We start from the raw sequence: 11,253 nt of genomic DNA on the forward strand, positions 1-11,253 counted from the left end.
ACAACTTCCACTAGACTTAAGTTGCTCAAAACCCCATCCAACTGACCTTAAGCACTCCTAGGGATGCAGCATCCACTTCTCTGGGCAAATTGTGCCGTGTCTCATTACCCTCACAGTAAAGAATTCTTCCTTATATTTAATCTGAGTCTGTCCTCTTTTATTTCAAGACATTACCCCTATCCCCACATACCTTAATAATGAGTCCCTTCTCATCTTTTCTGCAGAAGAAAAAGATGGCTCAAAGCCAATGAGTAGATGTTTTCAGTGTGAAGAAATGAGAAGAGACAAGATGGATGTTCTGGATTTCATGGTGGTCCCAGATACTGGTGAGCTGGGACTGGGCAAGCAGATTGTGGGAAGGGACCCTGTAGTGAAATGGTGCAGATTTGCTGATGAAGAACCACTTGGGTGAGAACAGGAAGGCCATGTTCAGACAGCCAAGGGGAATGAGAGGAGAAGCAAATGAAGTCTCAGCTGCCCAGGGAGCAGTGGTAGAGCATAAGGGCTGAAGGGGAGGAACAGCATGAAGTCTAGGGAAGGAGAAAGTGGGAATCTTTCTAAAGGAACACTGATGTGAGAAACCCAGGAAAGCATAACAGAGACTGAGTCACGAAATACTCTAATGAAGAAAGGCATGGAGCAGAAAGGATTGATGTTAAGGAGAAACAGGAAGAACTGTGCCTGGGATGGAATTAAAAATTGACATCTCACCATTCACATGCTCTCAGCAAATATGTGTAAAACTCCTCAGCAAAGACTCTCACTGCTTCATCAAGAATGACTATCTGCCATGACTGGGAGTTACCTCACCAGCTTCAAGCTGCAGAGTGCTGTGAAGTAGCTGTAATTGTTGCCAACATGCAGGCAAATCATGCAGATACCAGGCAGATATCACACTATGGGATATTCTGCTCCTGCTTCTGATTCAAAAAAAAACAAGCCATCAAAAAAATGGCAAAAGTCAGAATATTAGCTGCAAGCTACTTTTAAAGCATCATGAATCTCACTAAACATTGGCAGTGCAGTTATTGCACTTCTTTCTGCAGTCTTATCTTGCACTTCTCTCTGCAATCTTTTTTCAAGTGGGTTCACTTGTATGGTTTAGGGTGGAAATAAATTTTCATAAATGTCATGCACTTTAATTGCAACAGGGCCCAGTGTAATGGAACAGTATGTTGTGAAAATGAGCCATGGCTGGGCTGTGAAAGCTGTCCAGGCCACAGGCCCACAGGTCAGAAGCTCTGTACAGAGGGGAGCAGGAGGAGAAAGACCGACCTCTGCTTTAAAACCTCTGCAGAATTCTGTTCTACTGTGCCTCTCTCCATGATATTGCCAACAATGCCAGGCAAGTTGCTAGAGCCAAACTATTCATGTGTGGCAATTACATCTACTCATTATCTGGGTCTCTCACTTGAACCTGAATTGATAAGGTGCTGTGCTTTCACCACTGCCTTTCATGTGATTTGAATGCCCAATGTGCTCCATTGGCAACAAAGAACAAGCCGGAACTGGGCTTTTTTTAAACTTCTTTTGTTTCTCTGTCCTCCAGATATAAATTGGATGTACTAGTACTGCCTTATGTTACTGAGATGCTCTGAAAATATGTTCATTTCTATTTTTGTAGCTGTTGGATGCTAATACAGACAGCATGAGAAGTCTCAGAAAAAGTTCAGCTCTTCAGAACAGGTTTTGAAAAGTGCAAGAGGTAAGGCACAGGAGCCACATGAGTAAACAAAATACTGAAAAGCTATTTAAAAAGTGAGCACTCAATCAGGCAGATGTGCCATGAAAAAACACAGTAAGTAATGATGAGATTGCAGATGGAATTAGAAAGCATAATCACAAAAAGTCAAATTAAATTTGCATGTGGGTCTTAATTCTTGCACCATTTCCCATCTGTTGAGGGCTTGACTTTTCAGCCTCAAAAGCAATATAATAATATAACATCACTCAAGTTTTGTACATAATCTTACTTTCCCCAACAGACACAAACAAATGCTGAAGCAATAAGAAAGCCCCATCCCTCAGAGTCATAGTGAACTCCTTCCTGGATCATCATGGTCATGACATTTTGTTGTGGTTGTGTCCTAGTTTGTTGTCCTGCTTTCATTATTGTCTTCTTTCACATTTTTTCTGAGTAAAAAGTACCTCTCTATCTTCTTATTTAGTCCCCTATGCAGTCAGATTACAGTCCTGATGGCAGTAGAAAGATCTCTAATGCAACACAAAAGTTACATCATCTTAGTATTGTCAGAATTCTTAGGAGTCCATCACAGGGACTGGTATTTTAGAAATGCAAAGTAAGAAGACTTTGAACAAAGAAATTTATACACTCAAAGTAAGACACAGCTATAAAAACAAGACACAAACACATAAGAAAGACACAAGCAGATGAAAAAGTAATAAAATGCATTGCTCATATCAGAAAAAAAATCAGTAGTTTTTTGCATTTATGAAAACATAATTGAAAGCACTGTTGTGTCTTTCATATCAGACCTGCTTTACACTGTTTCCAAAGCTACAATTAAAGGGAGAGCTATTTATTCTCTTCCTTGTCACTGGTGGCTTTTACCTATAGTAAGCAAAATTCAAGCCTGCAATCATGTAACTTATTACAGATTCTTTTTTCTGTTTCCAGTTCCCAAAGCCCTGTTGTGGCCACTGTTTTACCACCATCTACAAATTTAATTCCATAAGGTGTAACAGGGAGACTAGAGCAAATCTACATGGTGGTAATGGTGAAATTACTAAATCAGAAAACTGATTCAATGTTATTGCATTATGCAAGAGAACAGGATTCAAAAGATTTATGACACATTTCAGCTTGAAGATTCAAAGGGAATAGTGAGAAAATTACACATTTGAACAAAATGCCTAAGGATTATTGCACTTGGAAGAGAAATATCATAATTGTGCATACATTCAAATTCACAAACAATATGCAGATGAAACATTTAATCAGTTTAGAGAAGACCTACAAGAGTGAGCAGTGTATAGCTACCATAGCTCGTGCTAGCAGCAATAAAGATTATAGAAGACAAACATAAAAATATCACTGTTCCAAGAACATGAGCACAGGAGATCCATAGTTCATGTTAGTTCAGGAAGCTGAAAGTGTGCCCACTTCTGACACAAAGAATAAGCATTTCCCTTGCCAATAGCCATCATTGGAAATCAGAATGCAGGGGAATTCTGCATTTAATCTCAATTTTTTACATGGCCTGTACCAAATAGCTCCTTTTATTTTTATGCCTAATTTCTTTATTTCTCTTTCCCAATCTGTGGCTCACTCCAAAGGTGAACCTTATTATTAAGGTTATTATTATTAAATATAAAAATAACAGGAAGAAAGAGGGATGCAGAAGACCTAATGCATAGCTAGCTTAGCCACAAGTGTGAGTTTGAGCTAGTTACTTTATTTCTCTGTGCCTCAGCTTTTCTCTCTGTGAAATGAGACCAACAACAAACCAGTGCAAAAGCTGGATCTCAGCAAACTCATTCTTGCTTATCAAGTTATTTCTCTTTACATGATTTGCAAAAAATCCTATTAGTCAGATCTGATTTGGGAAAAAACAAAGCACAGTTAATTCAGCCTTTCTTGGGCCACCTCACTTAAACTTCTACAGTAAGGAATGGAGGCGTTTCAGGTACCACAACAGCAATCACATCCTCAATTCATTTCTAATATTAATCTCAAATCATGCTTTGTAAAATAATTCCTATCACTGAGCACTCTACATTATTATGTACTAAGTACTGCATAAACTTACCAAAATAATTAATTTGTTGCATTGAAAACCTTTCACTGAAAATTGCATCTTATTATCTTAGATCTGACACTGGAATTACAGAGCAATAAGTCATGCTTTTGGTTATGCAATAATTTTCAGACTTCCTGACTGCAAGTGTTCACCACCACTAACAATTTAAAATATGTTATTGTGGCACCATTAACAAATATTTGTCCTTCACTTAAAAATTTTATCAAGATAAGGCTAGAAACAAAAAAGATTTCCTGGGAAGTGCAGAGCTGAGACATGAACCAAACCAAAGGAAGCATTGTCTATCTCTGTGAAAATTACTTTCTTAATATTACTTGTGTATAAAGGGTTGACAAATTGCCAATCTCTATTTTTCTTGGCCTTTATGCTAGACTGAGGGAAAGAGCTTCTGGCTACAGAAAAAAAGGACTGCTTCTGGCATATTCTGCTTTATTATTCCCCTCAGATATTCCTTCTGGTTTAAGTCCTTTTTAATTCTCAAATAATTATTTTTATGGCACCAATTGTTATAAAATCTTATCCTCACATTTACAAGTGGAATGATACTCTTGAGGCAGTTTCTTCATGTGTCCTTTACCCAGGAGGAAAAAAATGCATTGATAGAGAAAAGTAGAAATTTCATCAAAATTGATCATTTTCAAGCAATGGTTATACAATATCCTGCAAGAAATTAAAGACTAAATAGACCTAGACAAAATGCAAGGCAACCATAATAATGCAAATAGAACATAGTTTAGGTTCCATTTTATAGCTTAATGATATCATTAGAGAGAGCAATGAAAACCAGAACGATAAGATGCCACATTAAAAAAAAGTAGCATAAGAAAAACTAATTAGAAACAGTATGGAAAAGGCAAGAATTGTACAGAATAGAGATGTTTATAATATAAAAGGGGAGAACAAAAAAAAAAAACAAACATGAATTGGGACTATGACAGAGTTAAGCTCACCTGATTTCTAGAATTAGTGGATGTATATTTAAAAAAAAACAAACAGAAATTTGAGAAAATAAACATATATTTTGGAGAAAGCTGAACAAAAACAACCAACCAAACAACACAGAGTAGAGGAATGATCTGTTCTCTTTGTCAGAAGGAAAACGAATCAAAACCACCGGAAACATTTTTGGCATGTGATGGAATCAGCAGAACATACCCATATGTGAGGGTGTATAAATAACAGCAATGGATCTGTTACAGCTTGTATATAATGGAAGTAAATGCAGCATCTTTCCCTTAAAATGGCTCAAAATCAGAGAAAGCACTAAAACTGAAAATAACAGCTTGCTTCTGTAGTTTGCAAAAAATCCAGCTGAGATCAAGACAAAATCAAAGACTGAATAACAACTAGAGGTCTGACAGCAGTAATGAGTCTAGAAAGGCATGTGGATTAGTTTTAATTTATTTTTTGCCACCTAAAGCCTCCTTCAGGGTCAGTTCAAAGCTTTAAAAACAGTAGGCTCCTCTAAGTATTAGAGTTCAGGTTGAAACTGTTAGTACCAGAACACTGGAGTTTTCAGAGTGTAAAAGGTGTAAATTGTCAGAGTACCTCCACTCTCTTTTGATAAATGACAATTTTATAAGATATTTATTCATACATTTATTTTTCTGTTCTATACTTACTTCCCATAAATCTCTTTGTTTTCCTGTTCAGTTTTCATATATAGCTATCATAGAGAGAAGCCTTTTATTGACTAAATTTAAATAGATTTTACACACACTCAGATATATGGCAATGTTTCCTCTTTCTGGGTTATTCATATGTGGACAATTTTTCAAAAGACCTGAACAGTGGATCAATGTTGAATTCCCCCATCTCTCAAAAATTTCATTCTTGATGGCTCTCTATCATTTCAAATTCCACAAAAATAAAACTAAGCTATTAATTTTAATATATGTCTGTCTCACAGTGAATTGTCCATTTTTCTTTATAAATATCCCTTCCAGCCAGAAGACAGAATAATCTATTCTTTCAATTCATAAAACCATAAGAACATTGTGCCTTAATAGAGAGATTGTTTTTCCCTCTCTGGCTTTCTCCCCTTTGTACACACACCCAGCCCCTGTACAGAAATGTAGTCTCAGTTCTAGTTATGTTTTATGTAGGAAGTAAAATTATTTTTCTTGCTTCATGCAAGTACTTAAAAAGATGTTGTAAGATGCAATACTACTAACAAAGCAAAAAACTTTGTTTCTGTTTACTGGCTGACTATTAAGATTCTACACTCATATTCACTGAACCAAATCTTTCACACTGCAGGAAAATAAAACATAACAAGGTGATATGATTTACAACTTGAACATTATCTGTATCTCCAAGTTGGTATAACATGTTGGATGTATTGGACACATTACGATAAAAACTTCCTAATTGCTATTGACATCAGCCAGGCTGTCAAATACCTTTTAAAAATCCCTAGGATTTAGGCTTTTTTTAACATCAGTTTGCAAGGGAATGTTTGCCTGACCAAAAGATATCACAGGACCATAAACAATGGTTTTGAAAGGAGCATCTTGGATAACCTAACCCAAACACCTGCTTCAAGCAATGATGGTTTTATATTAGTCTCCTCATAAATGTGCTTAGTGTTTCCTTAAAGACAATTAATTATTTTACCTCAACTCTGGTGACAAATTGTCATACTGTCTGATCAACCTTAGTGTTAGAAGAAAATGTCTATATACCTAGCCTAAATTAATCTTTCTTTCAAGTACAGTACTGTCCATTACTTCTGTCTACTACAAGTTTTTTCATTTTTCCCTTTCCTGGTTTCACACATCATGATGGATCTATCTTTTATAATTTCTCTGTTGTTTTTATACTAAAAAATCTAGTCATGATTCTCACACTGTCATTTCATGAACATGTTATTCTCTATTCTATAACTCTCTGTGCTATTCTACACTTCAAGAACAGGCACCCCACTACTACTATATAAAATGAAAATGATACCCTTCCAGGTCTTTGAAAAATGTATTTGCTTAGATTTCTTTAAATACATGTGTAGTCTTTTTTGTAACAGCTTAGGCTAGCATTTAATTTTTGTTTGCATTAGTGACAGAATCATGGGGTTTTTTAATAGATTTATTTTATGCCTATGCTTCTCCAGTTTCTCATCTTTTGTGCTGTGAATAGTAGGATGGAAAAACCAGTAGAAAAACAAAGTTTTTTGCTGTTGTCTTGCTTTGCTTTTTATGTAGTATTTTCTCGACCCTGTATTTTAATTTCTAAGTTGATGCATCTGGCAGAGCAAAGACTTTGAATGTAGAATCTTACTGAATATTTCAAATATCTACATTTAGATCTATTTCCTTAAAATATCAAAACTGGGCTAGACTATGATCTCAGGGATGGCAAAATCTCTGACATTCCTAACACAGAGAAAGGGGAAAATCACATCTATTTCTTTATCAAGTCTGCTACAGACAGTAGAAAGCTGCTGTAGTGACGGAAGTTTTGCCTCAGTCTTCAGAGCAGCCAAGATTTCATATAATATATTTACCAAAACAGCTGGCAGAATTCTCTGTGCCATAGTAATTGGGTGATAGATAGCACTGAGGTACTGCTTTGACAATAGTTAGAGAGGGAGGCTGTGAGGTTTTGCAGTACTAGGCAAGTGAATGGCTTTAACTCCTGTAAGTTATTGCTGTATATTTCAGCTCTACACATTTAGGCTACCATTCCAATGGGGAAAATTCACCATGCTAAAAATATATATTTTTTTGGCAATCTCTAGCTCACTGGTGATATCTGCAACTTCTGTGTGAAATCTATTCTGTGAAGAAAAACTTTCTGGTTTATGCACTCTGATACAGCCAGGACCAGACAAGGTGCCTGTCTCCCCACAACATCTGCAGGCATTCACCTGTTGTCTTTTAAGAGCAGAGAAACATGTTTTTGAAAAGGGTATGGTGACAGCAGAAATAATTGCTTGTTTTTCTTGTCAGTCACCTGCCAGCACAGTGCACTGAGTCAGTTCACTGAGGAGCCAAAGGCAGCACAGGTCAAGCTGGCATGGGGGGACAAATGCCACCGTGCATCTGGGACATGCCAAGAGTTAGAGGGAAAGGAAACAGAGGATGTTCTGCTCAAACCCAGCAAGTTTGTAAGCTGGTTCAACCCATCTGGACCCAGCACACCTAAGGAGAGGACAGCCTTACAGAAAAAGTGATAAATGGCTCCTTTGGACTCCAGCTGCATCTGATGAGCTTTCTTCTAATGGATAGCACTGGTCATGGAGTACAAACTTGTAAAACCAGGTAACAGAGCCTAAAACTTTATGTCTGTGTATATTCATGGCTGATGAGATGGCCTCAAGGGATGAAAGATAAACATCCCCACTGACAGAGTTTCTGATACCGTAACTCATAAAGTGCCAGGTTGGTGGCACTGCCCTGTAATTGATATTTTTCCCTTTCTCTTTGCAGTAAGTATAAGGGTAGTCCAAATTAAACAAAATTCTTTCACCCCCTCATCTGGGGTCTCATTTGGTTTATGGCTTCTTTGTAACACTGCTGATGGCCTCAGATTCCAGCTATCAGAGTTTTCAGGGACCCTCAGGAGCTGTAATACCAATTAATTGCTTCACATACTTTGTCATTGATACAGATTCACCAGCCTCAGATTCTTTCAACAATGAAATAAAAATATGATTGCACTTCTGTCCAGTCAAAAATTTTTAGAGTAGTAGGCAAACAGGACCTTGTGAGTACAAGAACTCCTAGCCAAGACATAACTTCAAGGATTTCTTGCTGTTTCTGCATTTTCAGACTTTGCAAATTTGCTTGCATGTTGCTGGCTGGAAGAACGAAGAACTCTTTCTATGTTCAGTGCACAAGAGGAAATTCTTGCCAAGTTAAATTCTCAGTCTCAGTCTGCCTTTTCCAATATCTCAGTCCTTGAATATGTGCCTTATTCCTGTCTAAGAATGAAGGATAGTTGTGAGCCATTTTCTTGGAAAAAATTAAGTATTGTATTAATTTCTGGACAATGATCCTTAAAGACTTTTTTCTGGATTCAGTGGTTGCTGTCAATTTCTTGGATGATCTGATGCCCCTGATTCCCATAAGAAGTTCCAACAGAAATCTCCCAAGATTTCCATGAATCTGTCTGTTTCCCAATAATCACAGTTAAGAGATCACTAATCCAGTGCTTCTCAATCTGTACTCACCACTCACGTACTTTTAGGTGATGAAATAAGTACAATCTTTACACCTTAGATGATCTCCATACCTACACATTTATTACATGAGATTCTTTCCTTTCCAATTTCTAATGGAAAGACCCAAAAAAGTAAAAAATATTAAGGTTTTCCTGAGTAGAAATCACTGAGATCTGAAACACAGATCACAGTTATTATAATTTCAAGAAATATTGTGAAGACGATGGAGATTTGAATCCGAGTGGTTTTGGCAGTAAACAAGCTAAGTAAAAAATATTTTCAGCTTGGTTTACTCAGGTGGAAGGAGGGGAGAGAAGAGAATTAGCCTGGATTTACAGGATGCTGGGTTCCTGCTATGAAATTATTTTTGGATTAGTATCTGGGCAGATTCTGTTCCAACAGAAAAATTCTAGTCTGGAAAAAAAAGGATTATGACCTCTTAGAAATAAAATTAGCAAGTTTTGTTTAGATAACAGTCAAATAAAATAGGAGAGATGGGAAAATTGAGATTTTTCCTATTTTCAGCAATCTAAGAGGTATCCCTGGGACACAGTAGAGTAAGAAGTAGACTTGTACTAAAAAGTAGGTTATTTTTTTGCTTAACTGTATAATCTATAAAAAAAAGCCTGAAAAGCAAGGACAGTACAAAAATTGAAGTTTGCAATGGCCATTATAACATTGTACATAGCATTGTGAGAACCAGATTTTCCTAATGATTTTTTGTGAGATGTCAGTTTTGAACAATACAACAGGTATTCGGTAGTTATCTCAGAAAACAGAAGAAATGTGTCATCATATGTCAAAGCCTCTATTTACAATGCAAATTAGAGAGGATAATTTGACATTGATGAGTGTATGAACAAAACCTATGAATTCTACAGGTTCTTTACTCTTAAGGTCTGAAGAAAGAAGAATACAAGGAGGAATTTCTAGGATAGAAGTCAGGCAGATCAAAGCCCTCCTTTACTAGTTGGTCATGGAATAGCACAGAAATCACAGAATGCTTGGAACCTTTTTAACTACCCAGGTTATCTCTTGGTCCAAAAATGCAAGAGAGGTCTAAGGTAGGTAGCAGGCCTTCTACATCAGCTACCAGAGAACTTACCATCCAAAGGAAGAATAAGCAGCCTTGGGCCTAGAACAACCTGAGTGTGAACAAATAACAAAGAATAAAAGCAAAGTGAACAAAGAGCTGCTAATATTTACCCTACAGAAGCACAGGCTCACAGAAGGGCAGAGTAAAGGATTAAGCACTCATCATTAGCGCTCCACATTCTCTAGGGTGCCAATGACAATACCCCAGCAAGGCTTGGTCTGGTGAGCTTCAGCAAAAGTTGTGGGTCAAAGTAATCTTTTCAAAACAGTAAGTAATGTTTCAGTGAAAGGAAAGCAAGACAAGCAGAAAAGGCATGGATGCAATCTGTGCCCATGGAGTCAGAGAGGCATAGTTTATCTCAGATACCAAATCTTCTCAGGGGCCTTGAAGAACTGTCTGCCTCTTACACCTCAGTCTCTGAGTGTTCTTTTTTAACTCAACCCTCATTTTCTGCTCTTCCTTTTTCTGTCCTTCACTTTCTCCATTCTTGGTTAAAACCAAAAAGCAGCATTGCTAGCAGAAAACATTTACAACCTACATGATATCATGAGTGATTTCCAGTGTGATTTTTAGGCAGGTCATCTTGAAACAGCCCATTGTAGTTTTATCACCATAGTATGAGGATCTCTAGTTGTTTCGCATAGAAGCAGGCAAATTAGTAAATGGTCTGGTGGTAGAAAGCACTGCATCAGCAGGCAAAAACAGCTCCCTCAGGAATCCTAAAAACCAGGCAGAACTTCTTTAAAAGAAAACAATGAACTAGAAGGAACACAAAGAATAAGAAATACCCAGCCTATTTCCTTAAGGGACGGCACAAAGGGAGAGTAAAGAGGTATAAAAGAGAAATGTACAGTCACAAAATAAAATGCAGAATTTAAATTGCCTTGAGGTAAAAGTAATGCTTTTTCTTGATTTGTTCTGCGACTGCTAAAGGTACACTTTGGGGCATTTTGGTGGGGTCTTTTTTGAATTCTAAAGCCTCAGAAACAGAACAGTATTCTACTTTCCCTGCCTTCGCTGAGTCTCTCCTGAAAGTGTTGGAGCTCTGACGGGAACGACTGAGAATTCTTCAGGTTTCTGAAGACAAGCCCCAAATTAGGTCTTTTGCGGACAGCCAGACTAAGTTACAAGGAAACCAGAGGCGTGCTTAACACTCCCCTCGCCCAGACCTCCCTTCTCCCGCGCCCCTACAGGATTCCTCCCCTCGCCCGCGC

Source organism: Parus major, chromosome 5 (assembly GCF_001522545.3).
Source record: "Parus major isolate Abel chromosome 5, Parus_major1.1, whole genome shotgun sequence".
Taxonomy (NCBI): Eukaryota; Metazoa; Chordata; class Aves; order Passeriformes; family Paridae; genus Parus; species Parus major.